This window comes from Lynx rufus, unplaced genomic scaffold, assembly GCF_022079265.1.
Source record: "Lynx rufus isolate CCGP_SWC_20201006 ecotype Redwood Valley unplaced genomic scaffold, mLynRuf1.p SCAF_10, whole genome shotgun sequence".
Classification (NCBI taxonomy): Eukaryota; Metazoa; Chordata; class Mammalia; order Carnivora; family Felidae; genus Lynx; species Lynx rufus.
This window is the reverse complement of record NW_025814824.1, coordinates 14135690-14147743: the sequence shown is the minus strand read 5'-3', so window position 1 is coordinate 14147743 and position 12054 is coordinate 14135690. Positions and strand designations below refer to the sequence as shown.

Below are 12054 nucleotides of genomic sequence, written 5' to 3'. Positions count from 1 at the left end.
ACAAAATGTAATACAACAACAATGGCCACAAGTACCTTAGTGGGAAAGGAATTATTCAAGGGCTCCAAAGTGGCTCACATTCCAAGCTGGTTTATGTATCACCAATACCAATTCCGTCTCTGTTTCCATGCTAACGCATAGCCCAGGGAGGTTGCCAAGCTTTCATAGAAACAGATCATTCAACAGCACATTTAAGGCTTGGAGATAGAATTCTGGTACCAGTGACTGATTGGATCTCAGCTCTTAGTGTTTCTTGGAACAGAAAACCTCTCAGTTTGAATTTCAGATTTGTGTTAGGTCTTGCTTATTTTACTTAATTCTCAAAGCAACCCTGTGAGATAGGTAGTATTCCCATTATACATCATTGCAAGGACAGACCTCTTCATCTGTCCTCAAGTAATTGACACTGAATGGTGAATCTATTAATTCTAAAAGTCTAACTATCAGACATTGTTCAATATAGACTCATTATATTAGCAGTTTCTGTGCGGTAGGCAGCATTGTTTTGTGAGGTATCATCCATTTCTCTGACTTCATTGGGGTAGACAGCTACTACAGAAGTGTTTGTTTTTTAAATACTTTATTAAGGTGTAATTGACCATAAGCTGCACATATTAAAAGTACACAATTTGATTTTTTTTCAGTTGAAGTATAGTTGACCATAAGTATTTTTAAAAAGAGTTAAAAATAGAGGGAAAAGATAGTAAGAGACAACAGATCAAAAAACTTTAAAACAAAAAACATGTTAGTAAATCTAATTATTGACTATAAGAAAATACAACTAATTTTTCTTTAGCACAGAGAGAACACTCCCCAACTAAATTATATGAGGTTAACATATAATCTACAAAAACCTGACGAGTGTATGAAAATAGACCATGAAAGGCCATTCTCAATCATTAAATATAAATGAAAAAATTCTATGTAAACTGTTAGCAAAGTGAGTCTGGTAATACATTATCACCAAATTAGGATTATTCCACGAATGTCAAGTTGGCTTTTTGGAATTTATCCTGTTAAAGCTCTGAAAAACTAGGAAAGAAGGAAACTTCCTTAATCTCTAAAGGACATCCATAAAAATTCTGTAGGAAAAGTTATCTTTAGAAAAAGAATACCATCAGTGTTTCAACATTAAGAAAGTGTGCTGGAATTCTGGTAGTAAAGTGCCGTAAAAGAAGAAAAAACAATTAGAGAATAAGAATTTACAAAAACTCACATGTGTACTGTCAGTGCACAAAAACATTGCATTTCTATACATCAACAAAGATAAGAAAGTAGAATTTTTTTTTTTTAATTTACATCCAAGTTAGCATGTAGTGCAACAATGATTTCAGGGGTAGATTCCTCAATGCCCCTTACCCATTAGCCCCCCCCCCCCAACACACACAACCCCTCCAGTAACCCTCTGTTTGTTCTCCATATTTAAGAGTCTCTTATGTTTTGTCCCCCTCCCTGTTTTTATACTATTTTTGCTTCCCTTCCTTTGTGTTCATCTTTTCTGTGTCTTAGAATCATATGAGTGAAGTCATATGATATTTGTCTTTTTCCAACTGACTAATTTCGCTTAGCATAATACCCTCTAGTTCCATCCACGTAGTTGCAAATAGAATTTTTAAAAAGATGTAAATAGGGATATCTTGTTCAAGAATATAAATTGTACACTGAAAGATTTCAGTTCTTCCCAAATTAATTTCTAGATGCAGTACCATTCGTTGACATTTTAACAGAGTATCACTTACATTCATTAACGTATCAAAGTTAATCCAAATGACAAATCCCCATGGGTTGGTAGTACAGATGTTACTACAAACTGATGCCACCTTTGAGAACAGTTTGGTGGTCCATTTAATAATATTGAAGGGTAGATCCAAAGACTTGTGAAATCCTTACACATTTGAAGCTCACTGAAATAATATTATTTTCACATAATAAGTAAAATTTGCCCTTTTTATTTTATTTAGTTAGTTTTTAGTTTTATTTAAGTAATCTCTATACCCAACGTAGAATTGGAACTCACAATCCTTGGTTTAAGAGCCACATGCTCTTCTGATTAAGCCAGCCCCAAAACGCTCCAAAATTTGCCTTTTTAAAAGAGCGACCTCAATCTTCAGGAAAGAGCAAGCAAAGCTGTGAATATATAGATACCAGTTCAGATTTTACTTATTTTTTGCCGTCTGGTAACCAAAACCACTTCCTCTTTCCCCAGATACATTCTCTCACATTCTGAACCACTTATTTTCTTCATCCAGTCTTAGTTTTTTTTAAATGTTTATTTTTGAGACAAAATCTGAAGCACATTCCAGGCTCTAAGGTGTCAGCACAGAGCCCAACGCGCGGGGCTCAGACTTAATGAACCCTGAGATCAAGACCTGAGCCCAAATCGGGCACTTAACCAACTGAGCCACCCAGGTGCCCCTGGATTTTTTTTTTAACTTAATATTTGTTGAGGTTTTTGGATATGAAATGGGAAGGTCTTTCATCCTTATTTTTCTTCTGCTGCTGGATTTATTATTCTTTCTCCATGTTCACACCATAGCAAAACATTTCATTCTTACACACTAATTTAACTCTGTGATTAAAGAGCATGTCCCCTGGACCCAAACTGCTGAATATGAAAACTGGTTTTACTATTTACTAGCAATGTGATCTTAGAAGATTTAAACTTCTCTGTTTCTTCTTCTCTAAATTGGGCCAGGGGGAAGATAATGGCATCTGTCTTATAGGGTTGTTCTGAGGATTAAATAAGGTTAATACTTAGGAAGGTTTTATAGGATCTAGCTACATATAATTGTATTTTTATAAATGAACAGTAGCTTGGCTTTCATAACCTACCACAATTTCAAACCTGCAAATTTAGATTCTTCAGTGTGAAAGTTAGTGATAATACTATTTGATTTGTCTTGTTTTATGACCTTAAGCTCAGCTAACATGGGCTTTTGAGTGACTTCTGTGTGACAGCCATTGCGAGAAGTAGATATACTTGAATGTTAAGTATATGAAATGAAATATGTATGTAATAAGGTTCAAAACGTTGGTAATTTACAAAGTAGTCAGTTGGCTAATTATACAAAAAAGAAACATTTTTAAGCCTAGGAAGTCTAGCTCCTTGAAACCGGACTACCTGGGCCCTTCATATACATTTCCATACTTTAAAAAAATTTTTTTAGCATTTATTCATTTTTGAGAGACAGAGACAGAGTGGAAGCGAGGGAGGGGCAGAGAGAGAGAGGGAGACACAGAATCAGTAGCCGGCTTCAGGCTTTGTGAGCTGTCAGCACAGAGCCGGACGGAAGGCTCAAACTCACGAGCCACGAGATCATGACCTGAGTCGAAGTCGGACGCTCAACCGACTGGCCACCCAGGTGCGCCATACATTTCCATACTTTTAGAAGATACTTTTCTGAAAGGTGGCTCAGTCGGTTGAGCGTCCGACTTCAGCTCAGGTCATGCATGATGTCATGGCTCCTGAGTTCGAGCCCTGCGTTGGGACTCTGTGCTGACAGCTCGGAGCCTGGAGCCGCCTTCAGATTCTGTGCCTCCCTCTCTCTTTGCCCCAACCCACTCGCATTCTGTCTGTCTCTCTCTCTCTCTCAAAAATAAATAAACATTAAAAAAATTTTTTTTTTAAATAAAAAGATGTATGGAGTGGAATTTAATTTTTTAGTGATAATTCAGTGTACTGTAGATATAAAATGTTAAAAACTTTTTAAACTTAGAGAATTTGCAGGGTAAATGTTTAAATATAAATTTAAACCGGGTGGGTCAGTTGGTTAGGTGTCCGACTTAGGTCCAGGTCATGATCCCGTGCTTCATTGGTTTAAACTCCGTGTCCGCCTCTGTGCTGACACCTCAGAGCCTGGAGCCTACTTCAGATTCTGTGTCTCCCTCTCTCTCTGCCCCTCCCATTTGCACTCTGTCTCCCAAAGATAAAAATAAATATTAAAGAAAATTTTTTAAATTGAAATACATAAAGTTTTATTTTAGGACCTTAAGTGTTGTTGTTGTTGTTGTTGTTGTTGTTAAGTAAACTCCACCCCCAACATGCAGCTTGAACTCAAAATCCCAAGATCAAGAGTTGCATTCATCCCGACTGAACCAGCCAGGAGCCCCAGGAACTTTTTTTTCTTTTTTTGAATACTTGAGAGCTCACATAATTTTCATGTATCATATGTTAAATTTTTAAGTATATTTACCTCCAACTTTAAAATTTACTTTGAAATATTAGCCAGTTTTATTTAACTGTACAAGTTGCTGGATATGACATCTCTTTGTTTTTGATTGATGGAAAGTAAGAATTCAAACAATAAATCTACATTAGAGTAAAACTAAAAATATTTTTATGCTTTTCGAAACATTATTCCCTACCAAAAGAAATGAAATCAGAGACTGTAACAGATGCTTATTCACCCATGTTCATAATAGCATTGCTCTCAGCCAACAAGTGTCCGACAGATTAATAAATAAGGAAAATGTGGTATATACATAAAGTGGGATATTATTCAGCTTTTAAAGGGAAAGAGATTCTAACACATGCTACAATGTGATAAACGTAAAGATAGTATGCTAAGTGGAATAAGCCAGTCTCAAAAGGACAAATAGGATATTTTATATGACAAATATCATATGATCCAGCTGATGGTGATGAGTGCAACATAATGTAAATGTACTAATGCCACAGAATTGTACACTTAAAAATGCTTAAAATGATAAATGTTATGTATATTTTACCACAATTTTTAAAACTAAGCATTGTTTCCCCACAGTGGCCAGGAGATAAAGAAATCACTAATTTTGGAAAATAGTTATAAGATTCAGAAATCTCTCTCACCCCCTCACAAACACCTGCACATTCCTCCTCTACCTTTATTACCTCCCCCTCTCCCAAATTATAAGTCATTAACTATAACTTGCCTAATACAAATTAATGTCCTTGAGGTGCTTTGTTTTTAGTTGTTGGGGGGAAGCTTTGAGCATATCTGAAGTTTGTCAAATTATAAATTTCTTTATTCTTTTACATGCTACAGAATATTGAATGAATCAGAAGTGAGAATTTAAAAGCATCTTAGTCATAAAGTTGCATAAGGAAGAATCCTTAATATCTAGTCCAAACTTCTCATTTTATAGAAAAAGAAAATTGTATGTAAAGAGCTTGACTTTCCTAAACTCCCAACTTTTTAGTAGTAAAATTAGAACTGAAAGCCAAAGCCAGGTCTCTTAATTGTTAGCTTAGTGGTTTCTGGCCCACCCTGTACCTGTTAGAAGCCCTAATTGCATTACTAGATCAAATAGTTTGAGCTAAACTATTTTGTGTCCTTGAGTATTTGTAAAGTATCTTCTATTCCCATTAAGCATGATAAACAGAAGACACTTGTTTGTGCCATAGGCAGAGATAGATGGATGGTGGGTGGGTGGGTGTGTGTGTGTGTGTGTGTGTGTGTGTGTGTACAAGGTGTATGTGAGAGAGAGATTTGAGACTTGGGTCCTGTTCTCACATAAGGTAGTGTATCCCCAGTAATCTTCCTTATTTTATTAGAATGAACAGTGAAGAACCAATCCCACAGCATGAAAATCCAAGATGAACAGGGCAACAAACATTATCCAAAAAACACAGATGGACAGAACAACAAAAATCTGTCTACATTAATATTCTAAGACAGATTTGAGAGGATGATATTGCACCCATAAAACTAAAACAGAATCCTAATGTTAGAATTGATTCTACACTCTAGAATATTAAAGTAATGATCTGTAAGATGAACTTACAAGAAATTCCCTAGAGCACAGAGCTGAAAGAGATGGGAAAAGGAAAGAAAAGTAGGTATAATAGATGATCCTAGGAGTTTTAAATTGGAATTCCTAATGGAACAGAGACAGTAGAGGAAATAATTTTTTGAAAATAATAGAAGGAAAAGTCTTTGCTAAATCAAGTCCTTGGGTTTTTGATCAAAAGGACCTGCTAAATGCAAATAGAATGGATGAAAAATAACACACACGTTGATTTCAGAGCTAAAGAAAGATAAAGGAGAATCTTGTCAATTTTTTGTGAGATAGAGATGGGCATCACTTCAAAAAACAAAAATTAGATTGGTGTTACACATCACCATAGGATGCTAGAAGATGTGAGCCAATAATTTAAATTTTGAGGGAAAGTTTTAAAAACAATCTATAATTGTGAAGCATGCCTACTTAGTTTCTCCTAGGTATGAAACCAAAATAAGAGCTTTTTGAAAGTATGTGTGTAAAAATCTGGTTTTCTTCCCCAGGTCCTTGGGAAGAAGGCAGGGCAAAAGGCTTGGAAATATATTACAACAAAACCAAAGAATCTCACCAAAAGGTTAAAATGTGAGATTAAGAAACAACACAAATACGTAATGAAAAATGAAATTCTGGGTAGACCAACAACTGTGCTATGTACTGGCCCAGATCATAATTGTTTCAGGTTAAAACAGAACTCACTGGGGTCTGAGAATGTCTTCAAAAACAACATGGATTCTGTTGGCACAGATTCCAAGAGTAAGAAGTTAGAATGTGTTAAATATGCTAAAAAGCTTGTGGGGTAAAATTAGTCTCTTCAGAAAGTCCAAATATGAAGCAAATTGACATGTGCCTTATTTTTGAGCAATTACCTGAGTGTAAACACCTCAACACTTGGAATTAAGTGATCTAAAATAACTATTCATTCTCTGGGTTTTATCGCACTGCTTTGATGGCAGTGAATAATATTATAAATAGTTTTTGTTGTTACTCAATTTTTAAAAATCAACCTAAAGAAAAAACATAGGAAAACATAATAGTTGTAAAACAAGCTGCAAATGAGATAAAACTTAGGTATGTGAGTACATGAGGAGCCAGTGGAAACTTCCTAAATTTGATGGAACAAGAAGTAAAGGTTCAATTATATAAATATAATTATTTATAATAATTAAAGTTATTAAAATAACCAATGAAAACTATAAATATACAGAATAAGCAGAGATGAAAGAAAATAGGGTAAATTTTCTGAATCTTTTAGAATGAGGATACATCATAATAAAGGTTAAATGAGTACAGTAGGAAACACCAAAACTAAAAACAAATTTCTGGATTTGATTTGAACCCAGTTTGGGTTTGAACTGGAATTAGGAGATTTCTTGTCTTAAGTTATTTTTTTTATTGAATTCATATAAGCACATGGTTAAGAAGCCGAATGATTTGTTTGTTATGAAACTTGGCAAGCCCAGGCCCCCGTTCTATCTCTTTGATATATCCTTTCCCAGGGCATGTACTTATTTTTGAAGGATTCTTTGTATGTTTACCTCTGTATCTTTAGATAACGGTATTATATCACTATTTCTCACATATTGACATCCGCTTACAGAAGAGGATCTAGCTCTCCGTCACCGTGACAACACTCATGCTTCCCATTCTCCCAATGATCCATGGAACCTCCCATATTTCTGGATCTTTCCTTCAGATTAGCCTAATAGTTCTTCCAGTGTAACTTCTGGTCTTCTTAGTTGGGGAGGATATCTAGGAAACTGAATTTTTCAATTGACTTTTAACCAGTCCCTATTTTAGCCTGGCAGTGAGCCTTATTTTTTTTATTTTTTAACCTCCTGTGTGGTTTGATTTTTTTTTTTTTAACTCTTAGGAATTCAGTTGAGATACCAGTAATATGAATCTTCTTTGTGAAAAGATTGTGTTTATCATTTATAGTCAGCGATGAAGTAGTCGTTAATTTTGATTACTAAATGAAGTAGTCATTTAGATTTTATCCTACTATAGATGGGTATTATATACTGTGGAACACATTGAGTAAGTGTTCACCTGAGAAGTTTCCCAGAAAAAGATCTTACTGCTTATAAATGGAGGAGAGAGGGGCGCCTGTGGCTTAGTCAGTTAAGCATCTGACTCTTGATTTCAGCTCAGGTCATTATCTCACAGTTGATGAGGTCTAGCCCTGCATCAGTCTCCGTGCTGACATTGTGGAGGCTGCTTGGGATTCTCTCAGCCCTTGTTCTACTCGTGTATACGTGCTCGCTCTCGCTCTCTCACTCTCAGAATAAATAAATAAACTCTTTAAAAAATGAAGAGAATAATATGTATTTGTGGAATATGTATTGGTATATAGTACCAATGTATTATGAAGCTTTTCTATGAACTTTGAGGATAATCATGTTTTGGAAAGTCTTTCAGGAGTGGTGCCAAAAACTGATGATTAAGGGGGGAAAACATGTGCCTGTTCATGTTTTAGTTTATGCTCAGCAACATGTACAGGTATGACTTTGAAAGCTAAGCTATAATTCATTTTCCAGTCACCAAAAGCTTTATAGGAATCTGTGATAATGACATATATAAAAGTCAACAAACTGTCTTTCTACTTAATTATTAGGAAGGCTTGATTTGCTTGTTAGGGCTTTACTTAAGTGCATCATCAGGACTGTAAGTGTTTAGAATATTGGATGGACTACATTCAGAAATAAACATTAAAAAAATTTACTTGGCATATAATCACAAATGTTTTTTTTTTAATTTTTTTTTAATGTTTATTTATTTTTGAGACAGAGACACAGCATGAACGGGGGAGGGTCAGAGAGAGGGAGACACAGAATCTGAAACAGGCTCCAGGCTCTGAGCTGTCAGCACAGAGCCTGACACGGGGCTCAAACTCACGGACCACGAGATCATGACCTGAGCTGAAGTCGGCCGCTTAACCGACTGAGCCACCCAGGCGCCCCTAATCACAAATGTTTTTATAGTTTCTTATGGTTTGCAGGCAGTTCCAGCCCATGGAGAACCTTTCAAGAATGTGAATCCCTTTGATACATCAAAAACATGCAGGGGCGCCTGGGTGGCGCAGTCGGTTAAGCGTCCGACTTCAGCCAGGTCACGATCTCGCGGTCCGTGAGTTCGAGCCCCGCGTCGGGCTCTGGGCTGATGGCTCAGAGCCTGGAGCCTGTTTCCAATTCTGTGTCTCCCTCTCTCTCTGCCCCTCCCCCGTTCATGCTCTGTCTCTCTCTGTCCCAAAAATAAATAAACGTTGAAAAAAAAAATTAAAAAAAAAAACATGCATTGAAATGTATAAATGTCTTAATTGATTTGTATTGATCTTTTTTTTCTAACACATTTTTTTCCCAAACGTTTATTTTGAGAGTGCGTGCAAGCAGGGGTAGGGGTAGAGAGAAGAGAAAGAATCCCAAGCAAGACTCTGTCAACGTGGACCATGATGTGGGTGGGGCTTGATCCCACAAACCATGAGATCATGACTAGGACTGAAATCAAGAATCGGACACTTAACCAACTGAATCCACCCAGGCGCCCCTCATTGCTCATTTTTAATAAAATGGCCTTTACGTTAAAATTGGGTTTGATGCAGAGAATACAAAAATACTAATTCAAAGGGATCCATGTACCCTGACGTGTATAGCAGCATTATCTACAGTAGCCAAATTATGGAAATAGCCCAAGTGTCCATCTACTGATGAATGGATAAAGGTGTGTATGTATGTGTTCGTGTACACATACACAGACACAATTACTCAGCCATGAAAAATAATGAAATCTTGTCATTTACATGGATGGAGCTAGAGAGTATAATACTAAGCAAAATAAGTTAGAGAAAGACCCAATACATAATTTCACTCATATGTAGAAGTTAAGAAGCAAAACAAATGAGCAAAGGGGGAAAAAAAAAGAGGGGCAAACCAAGAAAAGACTACCAGAGAACAAACTGATGGTTACCAGAGGGCAGGTGGGTGGGGGGAGGGGTGAAATAGGTGATGGGGATTAAGGAGTGCATTTGCTGTGATTAGCACTGGATGTTGTATGGAGATGTTGATTCACTATATTGCACACTTGAAAACCCCTATTACACTGTATGTTAACTGGAATTTAAAAACTTAAAAAAGAATTGGGTTGGATGTTGTAATATTTTTCCCAAAATACATTCTTCTAAAACAGTATTATGTAGGTAATCTCATTTTGTTGTGTGACATTTGCAGTATTCAGTAGGATCTACAAAAATTGCCCATATATACTTTGATGGACAGGCCAGGAAGGAAAGCGCTCCAGCATTTCAAGCTAGTATGGATAGGAAGCATGTAAACTCTCATTCTTGATTGCCTGAGTTTGAAAGATTCTAGTTCAGCAGTGCCCAGTAGGGCTTTCTTGCAGTGTTGGAAATGTTCATTCTTCACTATGCATTTTGGTAGGCACTAGTCATATGTGGCTAGTATGACTGAGGGACTGAATATTTAATTTAAATAGCTATATATAGTTAATGGCTCCTATATTACAGTAAATATTAAGAAACTGAGGGAGAACATAAGTATAGAAGTGGTCACATTGACGTACGTTAGGACTTCTGGTCCAGATAAGTTTGTTTGGAATAGTTTATAGGCTCTCCAACTTCCTCACTTCTGATCTTCCAATCCTTACTGCCTGTTTTGTTTTGTTTTTTAACTAAAAAAAAAAAATAGGTTCATAATGAAATGCTAGGATTGAGACTTTTGGTAACTCTGGTAGATTGTTGTCACCTTCACCTCAACTTTTTTTGTGTGTCTAACCCCAACTCTTCTCACCAGTGGGAAAGGAATCTTATTTTGTCACGACCTGGTAAGTTTTTCCTATAAACTTTTCTAAACTCACAGTTAATTAGGCATCTATTCCATTTACCACTAAAATTACATTTCCTAGGGTGTTTTCAAGTGACTCATTGACCCAGTTGTTCTCCAAGTATTTCTAGAATCTTACTAGTATTTAAAAAGGATAACTCTCCTGAAATCATTGTTGTACTGTATGCTAATTTGGATGTAAATTAAAAAAAAATAAAATAAATAAAAAGTATAATTCTACCTTAAAAAATAACTGACATGATTCCTTTTAAAAGAAAATCGTTTTACTAAAATTTCTCCTTTCGATTTGAAGTAAATATAGTACTTCAAAAAATTTTTTTCCTTAAGGTTTCAAGTTTCTATTCCCATGTTAGTACAGCCCTTGTAAGGTGTCTTTAGTCAGAGTTGAGTTTTCCTACCAAAGTCACCTCATCGAGTCCTGTGATCTCAGACAGGGGAGTGCCTTTGCTTCTGAATGCTATATAAAATGGTCCAAAAAAAGAAGGAAATGCAACCTACACCCCCAAAAATGTTTTACAAGCTGTATTTCCACATAAGACTTATACAAATAAGATAGAAAATGTGTTTAAAGAAATATCCTAAACACCTAGTTTCTAAATTACACTTATTTTGATCATCATAAGTATTTTGGATGCTATCTTGACTGAAAAAGGAGCATGTTGCCAGACTCATTTATTTATTTTTTTAAACGTTTATTTTTGAGACAGAGCATGAACGGGGGAGGGGCAGAGAGAGAGGGAGACACAGAATCAGAAGCAGGCTCCAGGCTCTGAGCCATCAGCCCAGAGCCTGACGTGGGGCTCAAACTCATGGACCGCGAGATCATGACCTGAGCTGAAGTCAGACGCTTAACCTACTGAGCCACCCAGGCGCCCCTTGCCAGACTCATTTAAAGGTGAACGAATATGGGGCACCTGCATGGCTCACTTGGTTAAGCGTCTGCCTTTGGCTCAAGTCATGATTTCATGGTTTGTGAGTTCAAGCCCCGTGTTGGGCTGTCTTCTGTCCGAGCAGAGCCTGCTTCACATCCTCTCCCCGCCCCCCCAAATATAAATAAGTTTTTTAAAACTTCAAAAAAATAAAGGTGAATGAATATTCCACATCTTTGTATGCACTAAAGTCTGTAATGTATACATTATAACATTCGTAGTTTCACTTGCTGTACTTTTTGTAAATGCTGCTACAGATTACTCACTTGGTATCCTTGAAGTTCAGTTTGATTCTCCTTACTTTGTTAGTGATAACACCCATAAGGCTACTGACTGTTACATAATTAACCACCTTTGCTTGGTATCATTGTGATTTCCTTTGGATCAGTCTGTTGGGATATATTGGACTCATGGCCCCATTGAACAGAATTGACCTAAAATCTGATTTTTCCCTCAGCTTTTTCATAGTTAAATATCTTTTCTTTCATCACTTCTGACTTTAATCCATTCTG

General features: G+C 36.3%; 1 protein-coding gene across 2 annotated transcripts in view; it reads left to right on the top strand.

The window, feature by feature from the left end:
• Nucleotides 1-12054, top strand: part of ABHD17B (abhydrolase domain containing 17B, depalmitoylase) — a 53403-nt gene that overhangs the window by 22814 nt on the left and 18535 nt on the right. The window lies entirely within an intron of this gene.